Genomic DNA, 13,694 nt, shown 5'->3' on the forward strand with positions numbered 1-13,694 from the left:
GATCAAGTGCACCCTCAGTAAGTTTGCAGACGACACCAAGTTGGGCGGGAGCGTTGATCTGCTCGAGGGTAGGAAGGCTGTGCAGAGGGACCTGGACAGGCTGGATCGATGGGCTGAGGCCAACTGTATGAGGTTCAACAAGGCCAAGTGCCGGGTCCTGCACTTCGGCCACAACAACCCCATGCAGCGCTACAGGCTTGGGGAAGAGTGGCTGGAAAGCTGCCCGGCGGAAAAGGACCTGGGGGTGCTGGTTGACAGCCGGCTGAACATGAGCCGGCAGTGTGCCCAGGCGGCCAAGAAGGCCAATGGCATCCTGGCCTGTATCAGAACTAGTGTGGCCAGCAGGAGTAGGGAAGTGATCATGCCCCTGTACTCGGCACTGGTGAGGCCGCACCTCGAATACTGTGTTCAGTTTTGGGCCCCTCACTACAAGAAGGACGTTGAGGTGCTGGAGCGTGTCCAGAGAAGGGCAACGAGGCTGGTGAGGGGTCTGGAGAACAAGTCTTATGAGGAGCGGCTGAGGGAACTGGGGTTGTTTAGCCTGGAGAAAAGGAGGCTGAGGGGAGACCTCATCGCTCTCTACAACTACCTGAAAGGAGGTTGTAGCGAGGTGGGTGTTGGTCTCTTCTCCCAAGTAACAAGCGATAGGACGAGAGGAAATGGCCTCAAGTTGTGCCAGGGGAGGTTTAGATTGGACATGAGGAAAAATTTCTTTACTGAAAGAGTGGTTAAACATTGGAAGAGGCTGCCCAGGGAAGTGGTTGAGTCCCCATCCCTGGAGGTATTTAAAAGACGCGTAGATGAGGCGCTTAGGGACATGGTTTAGTGGGCATGGTGGTGTTGGGTTGACGGTTGGACTCGATGAACTTAGAGGTCTTTTCCAACCTTAATGATTCTATGATTAGTACTACAGCTCCTTAGTCTTGCCATGGGAGTTTCCTGTCCAAAGTCCTTATTTTACTGGAAAAAATAAATTATATTACATCAGCGTGATTCAGATGGGGATTAGTTATTGCTGTCTCTAAAACAGAGATCATCTTTTCTTTTTGAAGCTCTCTTGTACAATATGGAATTGGTTGGCCTTGGAAAACCTCGTTGTTCCATAAACTCTAGTGCAGAGGCTCAGACTAGCCACAGGCATCCTACTAATTTACAGGGTTACACACATTAGTAAGAGGGAGGCAAGGATTTGATTGAAGCTCTCAACTTCGGGAGGGAGGGAGAACTCAACATCTCATCAGGGAGAAAGACAGGAAGAGTAAAGCAAGTGATGTGGGAATTGAGAAAGGAAAGAAAAATGTATTAAATTTACTGGCTTTAAAACACAAAGAGACACTGTGATCATCCATTTTGTATAAATTCCTGCATAAGCCAGGCCACGACATGATTTATTACCTCCAAACAAATACATGGTTAGTTCCTCTACAGCTGTAATTACAGGTATCTTCAGAAACAGAGCATTTGCTTGCATGCCAATATAGCAGTATTTTACCAGCATCACCCATTCACCTTTTGGGAATACATTCCTATACCCCTTTCCAGATGCTGGATGTGATTCTTGTGCAAAAATACCTTGGACATGGCCAATACATTCACTAGGAGACCTCAGAACACAGCATGTCCCAGACCTCTTTATTAGAGAATACATCCTGCTATTCAAACTTCTTCTAAGTCAGTATCCCTCAGAGGAAGAACTGTCTCAGATTTTTCTACGAGCTGTCATTACCACAGCAATATTTATGGCTTTGTCTTAGGGGGAGCAAGCAGGTAGCCTAGTCCGTCCCACGCACAGCCAGTGGTCCCTGGGACCTACTTATATAGAGTGTTTTTTAATACAAATTTCACGTCAGGACAAGGGTTCAGGCAATGACCTTCTAGACACCACCAGAGCCCCAGCAGTAATTGCTTGGACAGAATTTTATGCCATGTTAAATTTCTTAACCTTAATCTGTTAAACAGTACTGAAAAAAAGAGCACACAGCCCATTTGCTCATAGCTGTTCTAATCCAGCGTTATCAATCAGACATTCACAGACCACCGTCACGCTGGATGGGGCCCCCAAGGGCTCTTTCAGTTCCCAATGAAAAAATACAAAATACTTCAAGATATTCAAGCTTTCTTCAAATACATACGTATCTGATGTGTTTTCAGAAAGCAGCAGGAGCAGCAGCGTTTTTCTGGTCTCCATTGCTTGTGTCCCTTCTGAAATATATTGATATCCTGTCTCTTAAGGAAATTGCAGTTGAGATTTCCTGGAGGACTTGTGAAGAATGAAAGTTTTACATGCTGAGGACGCAGGACAAGACCAGCAGTCAGGACCTCATGGACTTCTGCAGCTTTAGAGAAGCGTTGAGACTTGCCTGTTGTAGAGGTCACTGAAATGCAGCCGACTTCTTACTCCATGACACTACCTGGCTATTAATACCACATGTGAACAATTTAACATAAATTGGAAATAAATGTATTTGTTCAGAATTTAGACCTCTACATCATGACATCCCAAATTCACCTGTTTCCTGAACTGATTTTTTATGAAAAGTTTCACTAGCTTCAGGAAATTTTCACCTGAATCTGGGCCAGTTTAAGTTTTTAATTGCAATGCCTTGCTTGGATTAGTTCCAAACCAAATTAAGTTTATTAATCATTCATTGTAAATGGGATCCACACAAAGCTTGAAACTCAAAACCAAGTTCAGAGAATGAAGGTGGCATGCCAAATTTGAAGAAAAAAATTCATCTGGCTCTCAGCAAACAAAAACATTTTGCAAAGGAAGGATAACATACAAATAAATCATTTTAAATGCAGAATATATATTTCAGAGCAATTTTCTCATTGTTTTCTACATCATGCCATTTTCCCAAAAGTACCACATGATTATTTGTCAGCTGTATCAAGCACCACTTCCATTCCGTATTATGTTGCGATACTTCATCCTACTAGGAAGAACACAAAAAACTTTTACACTCAATTTTGTCTGCATTTTTGGCCACCCTGAATGACGGATGAAGCACAGTATTGTGAAATGCCTACATGTCCTAACAAACCAGAGCATCCCTTTGGTTAATGGAAAAGGTGAATGTGATTTTTATTTGGTCCCACTAAAAAGCACAATCCCAGTTAAAGGCACGTATGATAAAGAGCAGAAAATAGTCCACAGAAAGGTTATAGGAAAGCAGTAGGTCTGCCTAAGTTCCTACCAGAGCAATGCAAGGCGGGACTCCAACAAGAATGAAATGAAAGCAGGTGACTTCAGCGTGACAGCTCTTGCTTTTTCCGTGTATTTGAGTTGATAGTGTACCATGAACAATAGTAGGGAGTTTCTGGGGAAAAAGATGAAAAAGGCTTTGTTCAATACCTGATTTTTTTAATTTGCATGGCATCATCTGCACAGTTTTAGAGAGCACAAGAAGGAGCCAGGGGTTACCATTGTCTGTTCCCTTCTCTCTTCTGCCACATGGCAAAGAAAGTGACATAAAATGGATTATTTTGTTCTTATGGAAATAAATACCATCTCCTGCTGCAAGTGCTCTTCCCTGCCTATGTAGATCATGTTTTAACAGACAGCTGTCTGCTGGATTCATCCAGCTGCCGGCTCCACCTGAGTAATGGTGATCTGGGGTGTGCAACTGCTGTCAATCAGGAAAGGTGGATGTTTGAATCTGGACTGTCTATACATCAGACAATAAACCCCACAAGCAGCTACAGGCTCTTCTGGGAGCATTTTCTTTGGTGAGAAGGAGCAACTACCTCTAGGAGAGCAGAGGGTCCGTACATACCTTAATGCTGCTTAGTTTAATGTTAGTTCAAGTTGAGAGTGAAGGTTATTGTGGCAATAGGATATTGTTCGGTCTAGGTGGGGCCTGTCTTTTATTTGACATATTTTTCTTAAAGGTTAATGTTAGCAAGGCTGGGGCATTCTCGATAAACTTGAATGAGCAAGCTGAGAACTTGACAGATGAGGTCAATGGAGATGACGGGTTGTTTTGGGTGGATGGTGGTGATACTAACTCCTGTGGGCAGCTTTTAATCTTCATCAGAAAAATACTGTAACAGATAACCAAATAATTGGCTTCTACAAGCACAGGTTTTTTTGTTTTGTTGTTTTCCAGTTATATCCTTTTTCTTGTTCCTTGTTTTTTTTCAGAAAATTTTTACAAGTTTCTCACTATTGTCAGAACAGCATACAAATTACTACAAAAGACAAAACAGTGGCTCTCTCCTCTCTCTGCCTCTTCCACTGCATTTGTTTTTCAGGTCAAGGTGAAGGATAAAACCTGATCATTTCTCCAAGAGAATCTGAGGTTGTGTTGCCTTAAAAAAAGAATGTGATTATCCCAATTTTCAGCCTATACTCTTTTTTTTGCTTTTCCCTGAAAAAAATAACATAAAAAACTGGTGCTGTGACTTTCCAACAATTCTATCCTTTTGATCTGCAGTCTTACAGGTAGTTCTTTCTTCTTTTTCACTTATTTTTCATGTTGCTGATTCCTACTTGGTGCTCTATTTAATTTTGCGCTATATTTAATTTTGCACCCATTAACATAACCCATATGTCACTGCCAACTGCCACCAAGACAGTCATTCTGACTTGAGATGAACAAATTCATTATGAATTCCTTTGGAAAAAAAAACCACTCCACAGCCTAAGTATCTGTAGAAGATGAAGTCTAAATTTGATTGTGACGAAAATCAATAAATCAGAGTTCTTGTTTAGCTGCCGTTACATGTTCTCTGACTCAGTCAACAAATTTATTTCACTCCTGTTCCCCTTTCAAGCCAATAGAAAATAGTTTCATGGAGCTGGAAAATGCTTTGGGCAAGACTGGGAGAAGCAAATAACTTATTTACTGGATACAGAGTGTTGACTGATTCAGAATGTCTTGCCAATTCATCCAAAGTCACCAAAAGCTTGGAGCCAGAAAGAGGATGTGGGGCTCAATGAGTGGAACGAGACAGTGACGAGGGCAGATGGCTCCCCTCGAGCAGTCAGGACACTGCCTGCAGCATTTTTTGGAAATCCAGAGTCTCCCTTCTAGGTGAGCATCTCGGGCACTGGGCTGGAGGAGGTCACCTCTGCCTGGCTGCTCCAGCTAATGAGCATTCCAGTAATTTTGGCTGCAGGAACTCAGAATTAATCACCTCCAAAATGCTCCTGGCATGGCAGGCAGGGCACTCTGGTGAGAGGTATACGTTCAGGTCCACTGCAGCAGAGAAAGAATTCAATGCTGCTGTCCTAACTGCCTACCTGGAGAGCAGAGGCAAAGCTGCAGTACCCCCCTCCTCCCTCCTTGCATGAACGGTGCTACCTTCCCACCCTTTTTATTCATCCAGAAACAAATCAAGGGGGGAAGGCCAAAGGTCTCATTTCCTTGGGGGGGGGGGGGGAGGCGGGGGGAGGAAAATAAAGCATATTTTTCCTGAATTTCCATTCAGAGGCTATCAGGAAGCCTTCATTTTTTATGGCATTCATAGTGCAGGACTAGCATTTCACCTCTACAATACACCTGGGTAATTGCAAGAGCAGTTCCAGCCCAAGCAATAGGTTTTTAAGACGAAGGCTTCAGTGATGAAGCAATATGAGAACCATACACATATACTGCCACTTGGATTAACCTGGCAACACTTACATGTAAACAAGGTCTAATGGTGGACACCTTCTGTCATTCCAACACATTGTCAGCTTGCGCTCTGCCACGAGGGGTCAGTTCCTCTCCAACTCTCGGTCATAGCGGGGAATCAAAGCATGGAAACCAGATGAGCAGAGATACACAGCCTCTCGAGCCTGGCAGCCAGATGTTGGATTGCAAGAGTGAGCTAACCAGATGGTTTTTCTGCCATTTTTTCTCCAAACACTCAGAAGAGGTTAACAGAACGACACACACAGAGATAAGCTCATGATCACATTTGCCTGTTTAGACATATACACATATTAGCCCCTTTGAAACTGTAATCCCTAAGGATCCATAATTGGACAGCACAACTAGCATTTTCAGATGTCAGGTCCAGCTCAGACTCTGCAAGAAGCTCCAAGTGAGCAATGGCTGGACTAGGACTTCTCCATATCACTGCCTTGATGGCGGGACCAGCCCGGGAGTGCAGCCCACAGCATCCCTCTGACGTTGGCTCCAAGCGTGTTCCTGGGTGCAGCACATGGGGACAGATTCTCAGCTGGCCACGGACAGCTTTGCTCTTTTCTACCGATGCAAAACTGCCCTACAGTGAGCTTTTTGGGATTTGCAACAACGAATACAGCAGGAAGGTCGTTGCACTGTTGTGACACACCAGCTGCTGATGCAAAGGGCTCAAGCAAAGAGGGCTTTGATGGGATAGTCCTACATCCTAACATGAGCTAGCTCCTCCGATACTTCTCTGAGGACACAGAAACACACTTTTTTCTAATTGAGCTGACATCAGAGCTCACTGGAGAGAAATCTGGGCAGGTCAGCCCAGAAATTGGTAGATACAGATGTTACTTTCAAGGACCAATTTCAGGGCTGAATCACCAGCCCACACCTGTATCCGTCCCACAGTGTCTATACCAGACAGCCATATCTGGAACAAAAAAATTTAGTTCCATTTAATGTCCTGTACTTTCTCCTATACAAAACATGGGTTTGACACTCACACACAATGTGCGTTGCACAGTCCCACACCAGCTGGACAGAATGCATTTAGGACAGCAAAGAATATCAGCAGATGGACAACAACCTCCACTTAACTGCTACAACTTACGTTTAAGATAAAATAAAATCTAGGAACAACTCTAATTCCCAGCTAGATAATACAGAAAAGCAGCAGTCCTGGCTCTGAACTGCTTTTAACTGACCTGGATCTCATGAAAGCAAGGGGGAAAACTCCCATTGCAGCTTTTGACTGTCAGACAGGCTAATTCCAGTTTATTGTTCCCATTTTATTTAGTTATGCAAAAAAGCACCAAGCCCTACACTTAGCTCTCAGAAATAATATTTCTCCATCCCCAAAAAATCCAGGTGAGAGTTTTAGTTTTGCGATCCTTATTCTTTCATAAGAAAAATAAATAAGCAGAAATACATGAGCATTTCTTCCCTGTAAACACCAGCACAGCTTATTCAAATTAAACCCAAGATCCTTTGAAATGGTTTGAAATCTTAAGTAGAGGTGGGGGAGCCCAGACGGAAGAAAAGGATAAATGGATTCTGACACAATTTTCTCTCAGTATCTTGGGAAATGAACTCAAAACATTGAGTTCATTGAACGGACCCAAGAGCTGAGCTGAGCTCTTCTCTGCCAGAGGGGCAGGCTGGCCAGGTTTGTGTGCATCTTTTATGGGAGGGAGAAGTTGAAGACAGTCCGATGATGCAAAGATTGCATTCTCCCTCCTCCCTACAGCCTCCTACTCAACACAATTCTGCTTGAGAGCTAAGAGTGCCTGGAAACATCCCAGTGAAGCATTTAGTCAGAAGACAGATACACAGAGAGACAGAGCTTTCTGAAACACTACCTTGGCGAGCCCAAAATGCTTTGTTTGAAACAGCTCTGTCTGAATGACCTTTGGAGAAGCCTGAGGCTTGAAGCCCGTAACAGCTGCCCCGACAGACAAGAACATCAAACTTCCCCAGCAGCTGTAAGGCCTGGGGAGCTTCTGGATTCCTGGAAATACTGACAAGTTTTCAATTCTGGCCAGTTTTGACCACAGCCAAATTTCAAAATGCCTGCACGCTGGAAGCCGTTGCTTTTAGCTACCTCAGGTCTGAATTTCTAGAGGCATAACAGAGATTGCAATATTACCTATTCCTGTCAAGGCCAAATACTGAAATAGTACGAGTCAGCCCTTCTCAGAATTGTGGCATTACCTTTAAATCATGACAATTAAATTAACACATGTTCTTTCTGCTTACCTCCTGGTTTGCAGACCTCTGATGTGCCAGTGATAATCTTTGCAATAACAGTGCGAAAACTTTTAACCTTCTCTTAAAAAATAAGGAAAAACTGAAATGACTGTGCAGTACTCTTCTGATACTGCTGTGTTGCAAAACTCATTGATAAAAATAGCTGAATTACCATACTACTTGCTTCTAGATCTGACTTCTTATAGCTACAGCTCTATTGCCAGTAGCATAAAGGACAAGCCCTTAAGATGCGAGCATTATGGAGCAGGCAGTGGGAAGGAACCCAGCTACAAGGAACTAAAGCACTGCAGACCTTGCTCTGAAGGAGGTGGCCCTCAATAAGGGACCTCAGCAGAAGCAGGGAGAAGCCAGGGAAGTAGATACTAGGGTAGGAAGGCTCTGCAGAGGGACCTGGACAGGCTGGATCGATGGGCTGAGGCCAACTGTATGAGGTTCAACAAGGCCAAGTGCCGGGTCCTGCACTTCGGCCACAACAACCCCATGCAGCGCTACAGGCTTGGGGAAGAGTGGCTGGAAAGCTGCCCGGCGGAAAAGGACCTGGGGGTGCTGGTCGACAGCCGGCTGAACATGAGCCGGCAGTGTGCCCAGGCGGCCAAGAAGGCCAATGGCATCCTGGCCTGTATCAGAACTAGTGTGGCCAGCAGGAGTAGGAAAGTGATCGTGCCCCTGTACTCGGCACTGGGGAGGCCGCACCTCGAATACGGTGTTCAGTTTTGGGCCCCTCACTACAAGAAGGACGTTGAGCTGCTGGAGCGTGTCCAGAGAAGGGCAATGAGGCTGGTGAGGGGTCTGGAGAACAAGTCTGATGAGGAGCGGCTGAGGGAACTGGGGTTGTTTAGCCTGGAGAAGAGGAGGCTGAGGGGAGACCTCATCGCTCTCTACAACTACCTGAAAGGAGGTTGTAGCGAGGTGGGTGTCGGTCTCTTCTCCCAAGTAACAAGCGATAGGACGAGAGGAAATGGCCTCAAGTTGTGCCAGGGGAGGTTTAGATTGGCCATGAGGAAAAATTTCTTTACTGAAAGAGTGGTTAAACATTGGAAGAGGCTGCCCAGGGCAGTGGTTGAGTCCCCATCCCTGGAGGTATTTAAAAGACGTGTAGATGAGGCGCTTAGGGACATGGTTTAGTGGGCATGGTGGTGTTGGGTTGACGGTTGGACTCGATGATCTTGGAGGTCTTTTCCAACCTTAATGATTCTATGATTCTATGGTTCTTCCCCAGAAAAAAGATGGAGAAAACAAGAAAGGACTAGTGAGTTGTAGTCCAACTGAAGACAGACCTGGACTTTTCAAAGTTTTTACCTTCCCTAGCAGGGCAAAACTCCCGCAGAGGAAGTCAGGTTCTGGAAGTCCCCAACCTGTCTGCAAATAACTACTGCAGTAACCAGCAATGGTTTTGCATGTTTCCCCAGAGTTTTGGAGAAATTAATACCTTCAGAAAACGGTCATTTCTTCTGCAGCTTTATGTGCAACAGGAGCTCACAACTATGGGACTGCCAGTCATTTCACGTAGCCCTAATACTAAGACTTCCCAAGCGCTGCACTGTAGGGAGTTCTCTGCGTTCCAGGGATTTGCCATCAACCCAGAGAGATGCTTAAAAACACCGCAGTGGGACACGTCTGTCAGTGAGCTGCTTCAGTGGTGTCACAAGGCTACGTGGGTCCACCACCAGCTCTGGCAGGTCCAGGCAGCAGGTTTGCTGACTTGCCTCTGTGCGAATTTGTCCATCCATCTCTTCAGGCAAGACGATCCAGTGAAAAGCTAGAGTTTCGCTGGAGCAGCAACAGCCCTGGGCGGCAGCACAATTGTAACTGTAAACCTCCATGCCTCCTGAGGCATGGAGGAGCCGGCTGCATAGTCTCTGCAGTCTTGGCTTAATTATAGCAATGTAACGGACTTCATCCCCTGCAGTTAAATCTCTGAACTTGAAAGACCATTCAGAACGTCATGGACATTGTATGTCCCTACACAGACATAGTTAGAGCCTGATGTGGCAGCCAGGTGGGAATTCTAGAAGCATCTTCATTTTAATTAGGAGTACCTTCCTCTAGCCTCTGCCTGCCTGGCTTTAGTTATAGCAAGACCTATAATTTGACTGTATGTATTAAAATAAATTGTCTTCTCTACAGCAGCATTGCCTCCTCCCCACGTACTGACAGGTAGCTTCAGTGGCAGGGGTGACTTTGATTATTTGGAAAGTGGAAGCAGCAGCCCAAACAGTTCTTCTCCTGTGTAGTGAGAGCACACGAACTGCTTCTTAACCTGCCTCTTGGAAATTCAACTCAGAAGCCCTACTGACAACAGAGTAAAGCAGATACACACCCCCACCTAGTGGGAAACGCACACCTCTGGTTCTCTGGGACAGAAGCAGCTTCAGCCCTGCAGTCAAACAAACATACACACGCACCACGGACGCCCAGAGCAGCTTTGCTTTTCGAACCAAAGGGGTAAACACAGCTATGATGAAATCTGAGGACATTACTTCTAATCACCAAGCAGAAAGCGCTTTAAGGAAAAGGCAGGTTAAGCCTACTAAGTCACCTGTATTTCATCCGCTTGATATTAGACATGACTGCAAACACAACTCTTCTGCTTTATACTAGTGCAATGATTAACTTCTGCAAGGTCAATGCAATAGGCATGTAAAATGTTAGCAGAATGGCATAGCAGCATTTTAAACCTATTTTGCTACACTAGAGAGAACTAAATTCTTGAATGTAAAACAAAGACAAGTAAGTCTTCTGTAAATAAAGAGGTTTTAATATGCCTGTAAGAGCCTACCAGCTCACAAGCTGAGTCACTGATAGTATTTTCTGGAGACAGTTTGGGGGTTTACTACTACTTTTTTTTTTTTTTTTTACTACGTGCTCTAGATAAAGGTGAAATAAATAATGGTGAGGTGGGAAGTAGAAGCTGGAGAAAAAAGCGTCTTTTATCTATTTCCACTTCCGACCGCTCAGTAAAGACATCTACAGACCCCTCCCGTTTCAAGAGCAGGATGAAGGCGCCACCCGCCGGGCTCACTGGGACCCGCCACCGGCATCAGCCCCGCTACCCACCACAGAGGGACAGCCGAAAGACTGCAAGAGCTCGGTTTGGCTGGCCTTAGATTACTTTAATCTTTTCTAGTACAGAAGGAGACACGCATGCTTTGCAATTCATATTAGCCTTCAAACGTCTTTCACAGGTCAGCAAAAAATTCAAATGTGCACTTGCATTCTGCAGCAGCGTATTGCCCTTTGAGACCCGATTGCATCTGTTTCTGAAAAGAAGTTCAGCCGCTGAAATCTGTTGGTAGTCTGCAAACCAAAGTCTCTAAGTGCAGCAGCTTTGCTACCCGTATGTCTTACGGGATCACCCTGATGCACTTTGTTCTTCCGACTCATAATACATAATCATTTCCAAGAGGACTCCAGTTAGGTACCGCGTGTTTTTCCTCTCTTGAAAATAATGCCAAGTTCTTGTTTTAACATATTGTGGCCTACACACAAATTAGCTGTGTATACATACACGACGTCTTCATAAGCAACACAGTTAAGCAAGGACTGACAAAAGCTAGGCTGAGGGGGACTGGCAGGATGCAATTCTTCTGCAACTCTTCTGTTTGGCCCAGGTCAAAGATGGCTTCAGCTAGTGCTGAAGTTAGAAAACTCATTGTTCCTGTCATGCAGATCAAGTCTGCAAGTAATTTCACACTTGTTGACAAGAGATACCCTGCAGAGTTCAGGTTGGAGACAACTTTACACACACAGCTACTATTTTTACCGTTAGGGTCAGGAAGCTCTAGGTAGAACAAACTGCGTTAGTAGTTTAGTTTTTGAGTAGCAGGTCTTAGACTTGTCCATTCATAGATGGCTGTAATTATTTACCTTCCTGTTTCTCAGTTCATGCAGGGAGACACACACCTGCCCACCTCCACAGCAACTTCTGCAATGCAAAGCACTAGTTCTGAATAGCAACAGCAGTTCCAAGTTTACTGTCTAACACAGATTATTAAGAGGCTTATGCACTTTCACTGCCCAGACAGTTGACAGCTTTTCTAGCAGACTTGCTAAATTACAGGCACGTACTTCAGTTCTGAGTGTCACAAGAACCACTAGGACTTTTTCCAGATTCCACAGAAGTTTGGAGTTAAGACAGTTTAACCAAGCCCTTCCTTCAAACAAACCACACAACCAACCTTTGTTTGGCCTTCGTAATTGTCCACCAGAACAAGCATTAAATTATTTTCATTGCTTCAGTGTTCCTACTATTTGGCTTCGACATTTAGTAAATTTTCATCTTCCTATTCCACAAACACTCCTGTTTGTATACAGCTTTGGACTTTCTACATTCAGACTTAAAGACAGGACACAAGGCATCAGGACAAGTTCACCAGCTGACTGTAAGCAGAGCTGCTTCTTAACCTGGTGCAGAGAGGAAACTGAGCCTCACCAGCACGTGTTGGGTCTCACACCACTGGCTTTAAAGCCTCAGAGCAAGAGCTGATCCTGCTTGAGGAGCTCTCCATGGTTTAACTCCTCAGCGCCTTAACTCAGGCTTCCTCCATAGCTTAAGCACTCCCTTCCAGAGCATCAGTGCATAGGCGCATTTACCTCTCTGTTCTTTAAGAGCATGCAGTACCAAGAAGATGCCCGACACACGCACTATGGCACTCACCAACAAAGCCCTGCCTCGGCATTCACTCATTGAGGAGGAGCACTCCACTAGGGTTTTTTGATCTCTGCTATATGGTATTTCACCGTATCATATAGTCTTGAATAAGGAAAGAAAAAAGGACTCCGCCGTTTCCTTCATCTTCAGGTAGACTCCATGGTAAACACAACATGCCTCCTCTCTACTTTGGAGGTACTCTGGAAAGTAAGCAGCGAAGGATTCTCTTCATATCTGAAGTCCTGTTCCTCCTCTAAAAAAATGCCACTGCTTCACCCCCACTCAATCCACCTTATCTGCAGGATTTCCGTAAGCTGAAGTCTGACAACTAAAACCTAAGTATTGGCCTTTACTAATCCAGATACCAACCCAACTTGCTTAAATGAAGCTTTACATCTGTAGCTAGCTACACGATTTACAAGTTATGATAAATACTGTTCCTTGCTCCAATAATTATCAACAATATTAATCAACTCTAATATGAAGTCCTTAAAAAGGATTTGCCTCAACAATCTTGCAACAGGAATATTGTGGGCTATGTGGTGTATTTTGCATTAATTTAAGCATTCTGAAGTGCTTAGAAGGAAACACACGAGGACAGAGGCTGAGAACATTAAGTTAGGAAGGTGGGTTTCAAAATAAACTGATCACCCCAAGTAAATAACTACAGCAAAGATTTAGTTTTGAATTGCCGCTTAGAAAGTAATAATTCTTTCTGCCAGAAGCTTGTGTCAGGGAAAAATCTATGTGATGCCGGTGCTTACTCATGGAGATCCAGGCTTCCTCTCTAAGAAGAAAAGCTGAGCGTAGTTTGTGACAGAGACTTTGTTCACCAGCTCTCCAGACTTACAGAGGATTCTGCAGACAGCAAGAACACGGGCCCTTCAGTAGGCTTTTTTTTTTTAAATTCAAGTCAAAAGCTGCCAGACTGATTACCAATAGACTTACTTTTCTTCATCACTGCTCTCACACCCTCAGAGGCAAACCAAGGATGTGAGGGATGATGATGTAAGTTTTAAACCAGATTATGAAGCAATCCACACCTAAGCAGAAGCTGAAGCTGCGTATCTGAGATGAGAACTAGGCCTAGAGAAAAAATATCCCACAGTAGGGAACACCCCCCTCCCCCCTTAAAATGTCAAATAAGCCATGTT

Source organism: Aptenodytes patagonicus, chromosome 3 (assembly GCF_965638725.1).
Source record: "Aptenodytes patagonicus chromosome 3, bAptPat1.pri.cur, whole genome shotgun sequence".
NCBI lineage: Eukaryota > Metazoa > Chordata > Aves > Sphenisciformes > Spheniscidae > Aptenodytes > Aptenodytes patagonicus.